Raw genomic sequence first — 13,901 nt, 5'->3', positions numbered from 1 at the left:
GCCCTACAAATAGAGAATACCTTCAAATAGAAGAACGTCCTTTGTAAAAGAGGACAGCTTCTAAGATTTCTGCCTCTCTGAACCCCCTTTTTTATATCACTTTCAATCTAATAGACCAACCTGCTAAAACACAGGCTGCCTTTCTTCTTTTCTTTTCTTTTTTTCCTTCTTTTTTTGTGTGCTGATTGTTTTATATCTGTCTCATTATCTTAAAACCTCTTCTTTGAAATGATTCCTCTCCCACAGATGGTTTCCTGACCACCAGCATTTTCCTCTCTCTCTCTCTCTGTCATCTTTTCCAGCGACTGGGCCTCCAGTAGTTTCACTTTCCCAATATCTTGCTTCTTTGTCTCCTCTGCAGTTGCAGCACTGAGTTCTGCAGTCTGGCCTTTTGTTTTCAGTAATGTGGACAAGCCTTACATTCAGCCTCTCAGGGTCCTTCTAGGCAGAGGGCTCCTAGCGCTAACAATCAAAAGGCATGGGGCTGCCATTCTCTCTATTCCCTCCATGGTTTTTCTGTGAGAATAACAAAGGGTGAGTCCAGACAAAACTTTTATTATGCAATCGCTCTGCTCAAACACAGGATATTACTGGGGTTCAGACAACACAGTAAGCCACACTCAGTGGTTGAGTGTGGGTTGTTATTGAACTGTGGGTTAGCATGTTGCCTAAACCCAGGACGTTTTCCACACAGTGGCTTGTTAAGTTTGCAGTGGGACTTGTTAACCACTCTGAACAATCCAACAACAAACCATGTGTTCTCAAGGTGGTTTGTTTGAGAAAAATAAGCCACACTATATGTTTGACAAGCTGCTCTCTGGAAAATGTCCTGGGTTCATACAACTCGCTAACTCACGGTTCAACAATCAACCCATGGTTCAACAACACTCAACGGTCAATCACTGAGTGTAGGTTAGTGTTGTGTGTCATTTGCTTAGGATGACCATATAGAAAGGAGGGCAGGACTCCTGTATCTTTAACAGTTGTGCTGAAGAGGAAATTTCAGCAGGTGTCATTTGTATGCAGACAGCACCTGGTGAAATGCCCTCTTTATCACAACAGTTAAAGCTGCAGGAGTCCTGCCCTGTTTTGTATCTGGTCAAGAGGGCAGGGCTCCTGCAGCTTTAACTGTTGTGATGGAGAGGGAATTTCACCAGGTTCTGCCTGTATACACATGACACTTGCTGAAATTCCCATTTCTGGAAGCACTCAAAGACAGCAGAAGTGATTGGAAAACATGGGAGGATTAAAAGTTGGACAACATCATCTGGACCCACTATATAATTATGTGAACATGACAATAAAAGCCTCATCTTGAAGCACCTTTATTCTTTTTTCTCTCATAATGCAACACTGGAATTTATTTCTTTTTTGTGTATTATATTTATTAAATGACTCATAACATGTATTTCTCTGGGTGCTTTACAATTTAAAACATTATTATTATTATTATTATTATTATTATTATTATTATTAGAAATGCAATAAAACTAACAATATAAAACTTTAAAACATGCAAAAATAGCATGAAATACAATAGCAGGTATAAGGGGTAAAACCACATTGCAGAGACTAAAATAATAATAAAAAATGTAATAAAAAATTAATAAATTAATAAAACGAAACTATTATTTAAAATACTTTTAACTGAGCAGTCCTATGGTCCCTGAGATGCTCTTTTGGAGTCTAGGGGGGACACACACAAAAAATTGTTTAGTTTCTGGGCTCTGAGTTTGGAAAAATGCACTCCTCTCCCTCTACTCTGCACCTTTTAGCCCTGCAATTCTGGCTACATCTCAGTGCTTACAAATGGAGCGTAGAGATGAAAAGGAGGGGTTCCTGGGGGGGGGGGAGGTGAGGTGAAAGAGACTGGGGCATTGGATATACAATGTTTCCTATGGCTGCCCCAGCCTCCTGTTCTCCTGTTCCAAAGCACCACTGTTAGATGGGTAAAATTGCCCATCTAGCAGAAATGCAGGGCAGCTGGAGAGTGGAGGCAAACTCTGTGCTCCAGCCCCCCTGCATTGGATACTTGGCAGCCTTCGAGTTTGAGATTCTGACAACCATCTTCATAGGATTGTGCCCTTAAACATTTTAAAATACTTTAAAAGGCTGGGAGACGAGGAAAGACTTCAGCTAGCACCAAAAGGATAGCAATGTGAAAGCTCCTTTGGGAGAGGATTCCAGAATTGAAGGGGGGCAGGGTATCATAGAAAAAGCTGTCTCTTTTGTTACTGCCCTCCAAGCCTCGGAATGGGGGGTGGGCAGTTGAAGAAGGACTTCTGTGGATGACCTTAAACAAGGTGGCTCTTGGCTATGATCTTAAGATGATGTCTCCCAGAAGTGCCCAGAGAGTCACAAATCTTTCTGAAGCTGTTAGGGTTGCTTAAGGAATGCAAGCGCTGTGAATTCTGATGCAAACCCAACTGGATTCACAGCACTTTCTGGGCTAACGTGCAGGCCAGAATATAGCTATCCTTCAGATGTCACACTTTTCCGAATTTTGCAGTGGTGTTCCCACCCCTCCAAACTTATAGGAAAATGTGTTTAAAGTGTGCCTTTTGGGAGAAAATATGTTTAGAAATGTGTTTTGTGAGAAAGGACATTAAAAATGCTACTGAGATGCAAATGATCCTGCAATTTTTTTTGAAAAGCTGCAAATCAATATGGGGCAGACTTCTAAACGAATACAGGCGAACGTAGTACAGATTGGGAACACATGGATCCATTCATCCCTAAAGCTGATATAAAAAGCTGTCCATTTCCACTAGCAGGCTTTCATTCCTTCAAAACTACCTAAAGGAATGTCTCCTCCCGTAGGTACCTGCTCAGACCCTTAGGTCATCTTCAGAGGCACTCCTCCAAGGCCTCATCTACACCAAGCAGGATATTCCACTATGAAAGTGGGATATAAAAGGCAGGAGCCACACTGCTGCGTTAGAGCGGTATTGAAGTGCATTGACAACTGTTGGGGCCCATTGACACATACCATATACAGCTTTCATACAGCTTTCACGGTGTTATATCCTGCTTGGTGTAGATGTGCCATGGGCCCCAACAGTTGTTAATGAACTTCAGTACCACTATAAAGCAGTAGTGTTGATCCTGTAGTGCTCTCTCTCTCTCTCTCTCTCTCTCTCTCTCTCTCTCTCTCTCTCCATATATTTCTATATTGCATACCTACCTACTAGGGACTCATCTACACCAAGCAGGATATTCCACTATGAAAGCGGCATGGAAGTGGTATATAAAAGGCAGGAGCCACACTACTGCTTTATAGAGGTATTGAAATGCACTAACAACTGTTGGGGCCCATTGAGACTTCTACACCAAGTAGGATGTTCCACTATGAAAGTGGTATGAAAGCAGAATATGGCATGTGTGTGTCATGGGCCCCAACAGTTGTCAGTGCACTTCAATACCGCAGTAGTGTGGCTCCTGCCTTTTATATACCACTTCCATACTGCTTTTATAGTGGTATATCCTGCTTGGTGTAGATGAGCCCTAGAATGGCCGCATACACATTGCCAAAAAGGAGAAATTCCATCACTAAAAAAGGGCACAAGCCGGAATATCAATTTGCATAACATTTACATAGGCAGATTTATATCCATGAGTGCAAAAGTAGAAATGATAGGTTGAATTCACATTTACACATCCTTTGAGTAGACCCATTGAAATCAATTGGACCCAAATTACTCATGTCTAAATTAATCCCATTGCTTTCAATGGGTCTACTCTAAATATTGTGCAAATCTGGAGCCATGCCATGAACTATTATTTCAATAGAAATACAAGAGACCTCATCTTAGTGGAGAGATTGAGTAGTGGTTGGTATTCACAAAAATGGGCAAAGGTACGTGTGGCAAATTGTGATGTGAAGAGAGATGCTGTGTGCTGTCCCATCCAATTAGGCCCATCTCTCTAACAGCATAATTCTACGCACATCAATTCAGAAGTAAATTCCATTGAGTTCAATGGGGCTTCCTCCTAGATCAGTGGGTACCTAGGCTGTAACCCTATACATCCTTACCTGAGAGAAAGCCCTATTAACTTCAATAGGACCTACTTTTGTGTAGACTCGTCGTATAGAATTGCAGTGTAACACTTGCACAATGTTTGCCATACACAAAACTCTGTTGTATGCCCTGATTAAAGATAATGGTCTGAGCAACAGTGCCACCTATTGAGACCGCCTGCAAAGCCAAATGTGCCTTTCCCAGCAGCCCAGATAAAAATCGGAGAGGCAGAATGTTAAATACTTTTGCCTTGTTTCACTAAGACCAGATTATCCAGCACTTGGGTCTGCTTTAAACAACGAGATAAAGCCAGATTTCCAAAGGCACCTTTCATAACTGGGGCAGCCAGGTTTACTTCCCAAGTTCTTTCAAAACACCACACACTTCCTTCTGTACCTTTTCACAGTCTCTGGAAACCTAGCTCTTAGCTGTTTTCATCTGCTTTTCTGCCAGAGATAGGAAATCCTGTTTATGTGCCAGTTTCTGGCATATAAAGCCTGGCCAAATACACTTTAATTCAAGGCTCATTTGTTCCTCCCTCCACTGAAACAGAAGGAACATATTTTGTGACTGTTGTCTGTGAATTTGTCTGCCAGTGTATGCATACACTCACCCACCTTGTTTGGCCCTGCTGCAAACAAACATTAATTAACTGGCACGGTTCTTAAGAGGCCCTGATTCAAAAATGTCCCAGATTAATCGCAATGAACTTTCTCTTTATCTCTCAACCTTGGGACAACACTGCAGATAGGAGGAAAAGCAAGACAGCAAAGGTGAAATAGGGTTTCTTCCACTTTTGCCGGATAATGGACACTGATTAAAATGGGATTGGTAGTGGATGTTGCAAAATGCTCCCAGATGTGCTGACCTAAAACACATTTGGAAGATGAATTAAAAAAATCTGCCCTTTTTTTTGAATTTCACATTTGACTGCAGAATTTTGATGTTTAGTGTGTTCTTTTTAATTTGGGGAGTTGGAACTTTTAAGACAGTTTGCACCATTTAAAAGATATATGTAACATGCCGTGGTGCAATTCCAGCAAATACTGGCATCTTAAAACAGTTTTCCACACACAGATGTGATGTAACAGGCAGAGAAAAACCTGAATGGAGGTGAGTGGAGAAGGAATGCAGCCAGCTATCCTATAAATGTGGGCCAGTTCATATGATAGGCAGACTGTCATAGCTCTGTGGTAGAGGGCAACAGATTCCAGGGTCAATCCCTAGCATGGCAAGATAGAGCTGAGAAGCTCTTATTCTCTGAAATCCTGGAGAGTCATTACCAATGAGTGTACAGAGATGTGGAACCTCAGGCCCAGGGGCCCGAGCCCACCCTCCGGAGTTCCCAATTTGGCCACACACCCTTCTTCTGGTTCCACCCCCTTTCCCCAACCACTGCTCATTTGGTAGTTTCTCAGCTTTTGTGCAGGTTTTTCTCCATTCTAAGGTTGAAATGCCTCTCTTCTAAGGCTTAATTACCAGCAATAAGAGCTTTAAGCTTCAATATGCTGGTGTTCTTTGCGTTTCTGCCCGTGCCCCCTTTGCCTTTTTGTCCCATCCCTTTAACCTTCAGCAGAGGTATAGGAGGGGTGTTTGAATGCTCTGCCTTAAAAAAAATCCACCTCCCTGAACAGAGAAAACTAGCATGTTAAAGAGGAGGAGGTTCAGCCTTCCCCCAACATGCCATTTTCCCATTCACAGGGAAGCTTTTTAACCTACAGTTCTCTCCCCAGCAGACTGAAGTTTCAGCCCTCACTTCTGTCAACTGCATTTACTGCCCGTCAGGCACAACCTCTCATGATCGCCAATGTTCAGCTAGGCATTTTTACCTGTAGGCCGAAAAAGGAGAGAAACATCTCGGGATGCAAAGAGTTATTTATGGAAAAGCCCAATGCATTTTAGCCTCTTATTTAATTTTTAAGGGGTTATCTTCAAGGGGTTATTGAAATGTCTGCAGAGATTTTCATGACACAATATCTCGTGCTGTAATTCACACATTCCTCTCCTTTTGCGGTCTGCTTTGGATGCTTACTGGCTGTTGTATTCCCATTTTTACCTGTAGGCCTCCCATGGAAGGCTCAGAGACACCAGTCAGAAAGCTAGACGAGAACTTTATTGTCTGTCTTAAACTGGGGTCCTTTTGGGGTCAGTGGGCAGTTTTGGAATTTCAAGAGAGCATCATGGGCACTCTCACAAAATGGCTGCCATGGGAGTGGGCTTGCCCATTAATAAAATGGCTGCCATGGTGGGCATGGGCAGCCACAAACACTCATTTCCCAGAAGGCAACATGGTGAGACTAAAAGAAACAAGAAAGACAGTTTTGGAGGACAGCCCTTTGTTTTACTGCATGCCAGCCTCCCAGATAAAATGACAAGAATTTTTAAAAATCGGAAAAAATAAAATAAAAATCAAGCAGGCAGAGAGCCTGGCAGATGCCAAGAGAGTTGTTCATTGGTACCTATGGGCACCATGTTGAAGACCCCAGCTCTTAAAAAAACAAACAACAGAACAGCAAGAGGACAGTCTTGACCTCATCTAGCTATGAGTACATCCAGTGCCACCTAGTGACTAAACTTTGGAATGACACTATCCACTCAAGGCCTAATAGTGACAGTCTTCTGGTTCTGCTTTTGCAGCTTTCAAGTTTGCAGATAAGTAGGTATGCATTGCCTAATCTTTCTTTCGAGCAGGTTTGCATGCGTTCACTGGGATGGGGAAATACTCTCTTCAGCGTCATGCCCTAGACCTATTGATGCTTTTTAAAGCAGGAAATAGGCACAGGTGAGGCTTAAACTAGATAGGATGCAGGAGATCCATGATTAGAATCTCCCTTGTTGTTGTTGTTGTTGTTGTTGTTTTAAAAAGAGCAGCTGTGGGGCAAATCAAACTACATCTTCAGTGGCAAGAAAGTACTGAGATCCAGGCCTCATCTACACCAAGCAGGATATTCCACTATGAAAGCGGAATATAAAAGGCAGGAGCCACACCAAGCAGGATATAGCGGTATGAAAGCGGTATATGGTATGAGTCAATGGGCCCCAACAGTTGTCGCTGTACTTCAATACGGCTATAAAGCAGCAGTGTGGCTCCTGCCTTTTATATACCGCTTTCATAGTGGAATATCCTGCTTGGTGTAGATGAGCCCCCAGACTGATTTCCTACTATGGTTTTCTGGATCTATATCACTCTCTCTCACACACACACACCTGCCATTGTCATTGCATACAGGTGCAAAAACAGGTACCTGTGTAAGATGAGGGAAAAGAGAATTTCAGATAGGAACAGTCCCCTCTTCCACCCATGCAATTTGGAGTCCACAAAGTTGTAGGCAACTTTTTCGTCTGCCTTCTACAAAACACAGATTTTGCTTCTCAAGTCTGAGTGTTCCAGGACTCTGCATTTTAAATTCCACCCCTCAGGGTTCCCTAAAATTGTGGAGGTGATAAGATGATGGGCAGATTGAGTGCATCAAGTCTCACTGTGTTATAATCACCATAATAATCATGCTGAACTATTATGGAGCGCTTGGCAATTTCAAAGCTGTGCATGAACATTAACCAAGTAATTAAACTTCACAATAAAGCAGGACTCTGTGCCAAAACGCATGAAAAAGAAATCCTCTTAGGATTGGTGCCAAGGAATCCAAAATTCTGTGCCAAGAGGACTCTGATTCTGCGCTTCAACCCACACCCACCACCCACTCACACAACATTCTTGAAAGTTAGCACAAATACGTGTAGCTCTATTTGGCAATCAATATTTGAGTTTTTGTAGAATTTTTCATATAGGCTTGTGGGTCGGTCTATCTATCTATCTATCTATGAATGACATTATATAAGATGTTATTTGATTTGGAGAACTTCTTTATAACTCATACTTCTCCCCACTCCAAGAAAACCATTCATAGCATTATGCTTTCAATGTATGCCTTCTGCTTTTTTTTTTTTGGAGATTTGATAATATTCCATTCCATCAAAAACTTTGTATTGGTCGGTCTGGGGAGATTGAGGATATTTCCAAATATTTACTTAAAACATCCCCTCTATGACCATCCTAGGCATACATTTCTTGCTGCTATTCTCCAGTCCCTGTCAAACAGACCCCTCTTAAACCAGGTATGTGCTTTTCTGTTTGGAATTGATGTTTTAAATTGCCTTCGCAACAAGGAAAACAGGTACCAAATCTCAAACGGCTTGGGGAGATAATAATAATAATAATTAATAATAATATATTTATTTGTTACCCGCCTCTCCCTCTGGATCTATGGATGTATATATAAATATGTGGCTGTAGTGTTCTTCTTTCTTTTTACATATATTGTGGTGGCTTATGGCTCCAAGCAATAAGATTGATTTCAAGAAACACGATGAGAGTAGTTTGTTGTTGTTTATTCGTTCAGTCGTTTCCAACTCTCCGTGACTTCATGGACCAGCCCACGCCAGAGCTTTCTGTCGGCTGTCGCCACCCCTAGCTCCCCCAAAGTCGAGTCCATCACCTCTAGAATATCATCCATCCATCTTGCCCTCGGTCGGCCCCTCTTCCTTTTGCCTTCCACTTTCCCTAGCATCAGCCTCTTCTCCAGGGTATCCTGTCTTCTCATTATGTGGCCAAAGTACTTCAGTTTTTCCTTTAATACCATTCCCTCAAGTGACCAGTCTGGCTTTATTTCCTAGAGTATGGACTGGTGAGAGTAGTAAGGCAGGGCTATTACCCAGGGCAGGAATGTGGCTGAACCTTTTCCAGTCTGAGGGCCAAATTCAATTTCAGAGAAAGTCTTGGGGGACCACCTTGCAGCCATGGGCAGGGCTGAAGAAAAAAGGGGTGGGATGAAATTTGGGTGACCCTATGGAAAGGAGGACAGGGCTCCTGTATCTTTAACAGCTGTATAGAAAAGGGAATTTCAGAAGGTGTTTTTTTTAAGCTGCAGGAGCCCTGTGCTCTTTGTAGCTGGTCAAGAGGGCAGGGCTCCTGCAGCTTTAACTGTTATGATGAAGAGGGAATTGCACTGGATGCTACATGCATGCAAATAACACCTGCTGGAATTCCCTTTTCTACACAACTGTCAAAGATACAAAAGCCCTGTCCTCCTTTCCATATGGTCACCCTAGATCATAGGCAGGTGGGGCTGAAAATACCAGCAAATTGTAGCATAAAGCTCTTAGTGGCAGTAACTAAGCCTTAAGAGGGACATTTCAATCTTTGGAATGGTGGTGGGGGGGGAATCGGTGGAGGCCACCAGTTCCAATGTCAGTGGGGTGATGAATCTGCTCCCGGTTTCAAGCATGATGGGTAGCTCCTTTAGAGTTCTGACTGAAACACAGAGCGGATTTACTACCCCACTGACATCGGAGCCACCAGCCTCCACTGGAAAAAAACTACACAAAAGCCGAGAAATCATCAAATGATTGGCACTCAGGGTAAGTGGGTGGGACCAAGGCATGGGGGTGGGGGCATTTGGGGGATACTGGAGGGGCAGATTAGGAGCACAGGCAGTGCTCATGAAGATGGAGGGCCAAGTCAGATTTGCCTCGCAGGGTTGAGTTTCAACACTCCCGAGCTAGGGAGATGGACCATCAGAGGCCACGGGTGAGAGACAGGCAGCCATGCTGAGGCCAGGGTTCAAAGCCCATGCAAAACCCCATGTGTAGAGAAAACAAAACAAAAGCAATGTGAGGACTGCATACCTAATTGGAGTGTTGTGTAAGTGCACTCACCGAGTTCTCTTCTGATGTGGCATCTTCTCTCTCAGATCAAAGGGAAACAGGTTCTGCAAAGTTGCTGCAGGAATTGGCTGTGCGCAGCACTGATTGGCTGGAATTAATGATGTCAATAAAGCACCTCCCTGCTCCTCCCCTGAGACGTTTTTCAACATTGATCCTGCTTTGTCATGGATGGATGTAGGTCTAATGGAATAAAGGCACAATCCTATGCATGCTTAGGCAGAAAAAAGGCCTACAACTCCCAGGATGCCCTAGCCAGTGTGGCTGTTCCTGCCCCTAAATGTCCCCTGGTCCTGGAGGGAAAACCAGTTAGGTAATACGGGTCTGTAGTTGGCTGGGGTATGTTGGGAGTTGTCGGCCTTTTGTTCCCTTTCTAAAAGTTTCATCACACCAGGGGTTAACACGCTCCCTACCTTCGCTTCTCTGCTGGTGTTTTCGCTTCTCAGTTACTTCCTCTTTCCAACAGAGGGAGTACTCAATGAACACAAGGCCCATTGGGACCTGAGCAAACTCCATGAGTGCCCAGTAACGCGCGTGCAATTAAACGCTCATCAGATGGAGCTATAAACCTGCCTAGGATTGTGCCCTAAATGTACATGCAGAGCTTTCAAAGGCAAAGGTGAGAATGGAATCAGAGGTCAGATCAGCGGCGCCTATACCTGCCCTTTCCACATCACAGGCAGACGGAAGCCAGGCTTGCCCCTTGGGAGGAAACATTCGCATCAGGTCCTGTTTTTAAAAGAATGTCTGAATGCACCCTTTGATACACTGGCAAGGTGGGGAAGCCATCAGAGGTTGTGGGCCAGGATCTGAGCACTCAGGTGAAGCTGCAGGTCCTGGTTAAAAGGGTTTAGATCTCTTTCCCTACCACATTTGGACCAGTATTACCTATGTGGTTTCCCTTCCAGGGCTAGAGGACATTTGGAGGCTAGAAGAACCGTTTCCTGGGAGAGGACTCTTGTCATGTGCCAGTGCTGACTCCAGGTTTTGGAGGGGGCCTTGGTCAAGAAGAAATCCTCCACAGGCCCCTTCCCTGAGTGAGTCTACCTTCTCACCGCCATTGCCTGCATGCAAAAGGTCCCAGGTTTAACCTGCATACACAGACAGCACAAAACCAGCAACTTGTGTGGCTTCAGCACATTGTCCCACAAGCATTACCTGATGGGAACTAGCACCATTCAGCATTGGATTCAGGTGTGGGCAGTCAGAGATGAATGGGGCATCCTGCCCTCTAACCCTTGGGCACATCCTTGGATCTCGATCACGATCTGTCAGCCATGCCGGTTCTTCTGCCAGCAAATTATGACGGCTTCCTATTCCCACTACCTCCCTGATGTAGCAGTATTTCTAAATGCACAGTTGGTTTGAACTGGGGCAGCGGCCGGAAGGTATTCAAGCACTCTTAAAGCTACAGGCAGGGTTTCTGCATCTGGGCCTGGCAATCTTACTTTCACAGTGGACATCTTCGGACCTGAAGAAGGTATGTTGAGCCTTACTCAACACCCTGTTGGAACCTAGGAATCTAGGAAGCTGCCTTACACTGAGTCAGACCTTTGGTCCATCTAGCCCAGTATTGTCAACACTGACTGGCAGCAGCTCTCCAGAGTTTCAGGGAGAATTTTTTTCCTTCACCCTACCTGGAGAAGCCTGGGATTGAACCTGGGACCTTCTGCATGCAAAACATGTGATCTATCACATCGAGCTATGTCCACTTCCCATGTCACAAATGATTGTTCACCCAAATGTTATCTTCAAGTGGATGATGCAGGGGAAAGGAGAGAGAGTTCGGAAGAGACGCCGTGTGAGTTGATTACAGCCAAACGAACCAGAGATCGTGTTATAGATTCCAGCTGTCAGGCATCACGCAGTTTCTTCACACCATATGCTTTAGCATTTCACGTCAAAATTATCCTCATCATTTATTTATTTATTTATTTATTTATTACATTTTTATACCGCCCAATAGCCGAAGCTCTCTGGGCGGTTCACAAAAATTAAAACCATCATAAAACAACCAACAAGTTAAAAACACAAATACAAAATACAATATAAAAAGCACAACCAGGATAAAACCACGCAGCAAAATTGATATCAGGTTAAAATACAGAGTTAAAACAGTATAAGTTAAATTTAAGTTAAAATTAAGTGTTAAAATACTGAGTGAATAAAAAGTCTTCAGCTGGCGCCGAAAGGAGTACAGTGTAGGCGCCAGGCGGACCTCTCTGGGGAGCTCGTTCCACAACCGGGGTGCCACAGCGGAGAAAGCCCTCCTCCTAGTAGCCACCTGCCTCACTTCCATTGGCAGGGGCTCACGGAGAAGGGCCCCTGTAGATGATCTTAAGGTCCGAGTAGGTACATATGGGAGGAGGCGTTCCTTCAAATAACCTGGCCCCAAACCGTTTAGGGCTTTAAATGTCAATACCAGCACTTTGAATCGGGCCCGGACCTGGACTGGCAGCCAATGAAGTTGTAAAAGGACTGGCGTGATGTGGTCGGCCAGTCCCTGTTAGTAACTGTGCTGCCCTGTTTTGTACCAGCTGAAGCTTCCGGACCGTTTTCAAAGGCAGCCCCACTTATAACGCATTGCAGTAATCCAAACGAGAGGTTATCAGAGCATGGATAACTGTAGCTAAGCTATCACTGTCCAGATAAGGGCGCAGTTGGTATATCAGCCTAAGCTGATAAAAGGTGCTCTTTGCCACTGAGTTCACCTGTGCCTCAAGTGACAGTTCTGGATCCAAGAGCACCCCCAAACTACGGACCCGATCCTTTAGGGAGAGTGCAACCCCGTCCAGGACAGGGCAAGCATCACCTCGCCGGACAGATGAACCACCCGCTAACAGTACCTCCGTCTTGTCTGGATTGAGTCTCAGTTTGTTAGTCCTCATCCAGTTCATTATTAGCCCTCATCCAGTGCTCAGGCACTGGTTCAGAACAGTCACTGCCTCACCTGGGTTTGATGAAAAGGAAAGGTAGAGCTGGGTATCATCCGCATATTGATGACACCTCAGTCCACATCTCCGGATAACCTCCCCCAGCGGCTTCATGTATATGTTAAGCAGCATAGGGGATAAAATAGAGCCCTGCGGAACCCCATGGCTTAGGAGCCACGGCACAGAGCAATAATCCCCCAGCACCACCTTCTGGAATCGGCCATCCAAGTAGGAGCGGAACCACTGCAACGCAGTACCTCCAACTCCCAGCTCAGACAACCTATCCAGAAGGATACCATGGTCGATGGTATCGAAGGCCGCTGAGAGGTCCAGGAGAACCAACAGGGTCGCACTCCCCCTGTCTCTCCCCCGACAGAGGTCATCCCACAGGGCGACCAAGGCAGTTTCCGTTCCAAAACCAGGCCTGAAACCCGATTGAAATGGATCTAGATAATCCGTTTCATTCAAGAGTGCCTGGAGTTGTCCTGCAACCACCCGCTCAAGCACCTTGCCCAGGAAAGGGATATTAGCCACCGGCCTGTAGTTGTTAACATCCTCCGGGTCCAGATTAGGCTTCTTCAGGAGTGGTCTAATTACCGCCTCTTTTAAAGAGGCCGGCACCACTCCCTCTCTCAAGGAGGCATTTACAACCTCCTGGACCCAGCCGGCGATCCCCTCCTTATTTGATGTAATGAGCCACGAGGGGCAAGGGGCAAGCACACAGGTGGTCGACCGGACTTGGCCAAGCACCTTGTCCACATCCTCGGGCCTCAATAACTGAAACTCATCCAATAAAACTGAACCGGACGGCGCTCTGAACGCCTCTACTAGTGGTGCTGCATTAAGTGTGGTGTCTAATTCATGACGAATCTGAGCGACTTTATCTTCAAAGTGCCGTGCAAACTCGTCACAGCGTGCTACCGAGGGTTCCACCATCTCTCGCCCTGGCCCAGAGTGTAACAGGCCACGAACCACTCGGAAAAGCTCCGCCGGACGACACCGAGAAGACGCAATGCTGGTGGAAAAGAACTGCCTCTTTGCCACCCTCACCGCCACAGAGTAGGCTCGGTAGTGAGCTCTAACCCGTGTTCGATCAGACCCAGCACGAGTTTTCCTCCACCTGCGTTCTAGCCGTCTCCCCTCTTGCTTCATTGCCCTCAGCTCAGGTGTATACCAAGGTGTATACCATCATCTTTCCACACAGAACACAAAGAGAGTTTGGGAAACG

Source organism: Elgaria multicarinata, chromosome 11 (genome assembly GCF_023053635.1).
Source record: "Elgaria multicarinata webbii isolate HBS135686 ecotype San Diego chromosome 11, rElgMul1.1.pri, whole genome shotgun sequence".
In the NCBI taxonomy this organism is placed as follows: Eukaryota; Metazoa; Chordata; class Lepidosauria; order Squamata; family Anguidae; genus Elgaria; species Elgaria multicarinata.
The sequence above is the reverse complement of the archived record's forward strand: the minus strand, read 5'-3'. Positions refer to the sequence as shown.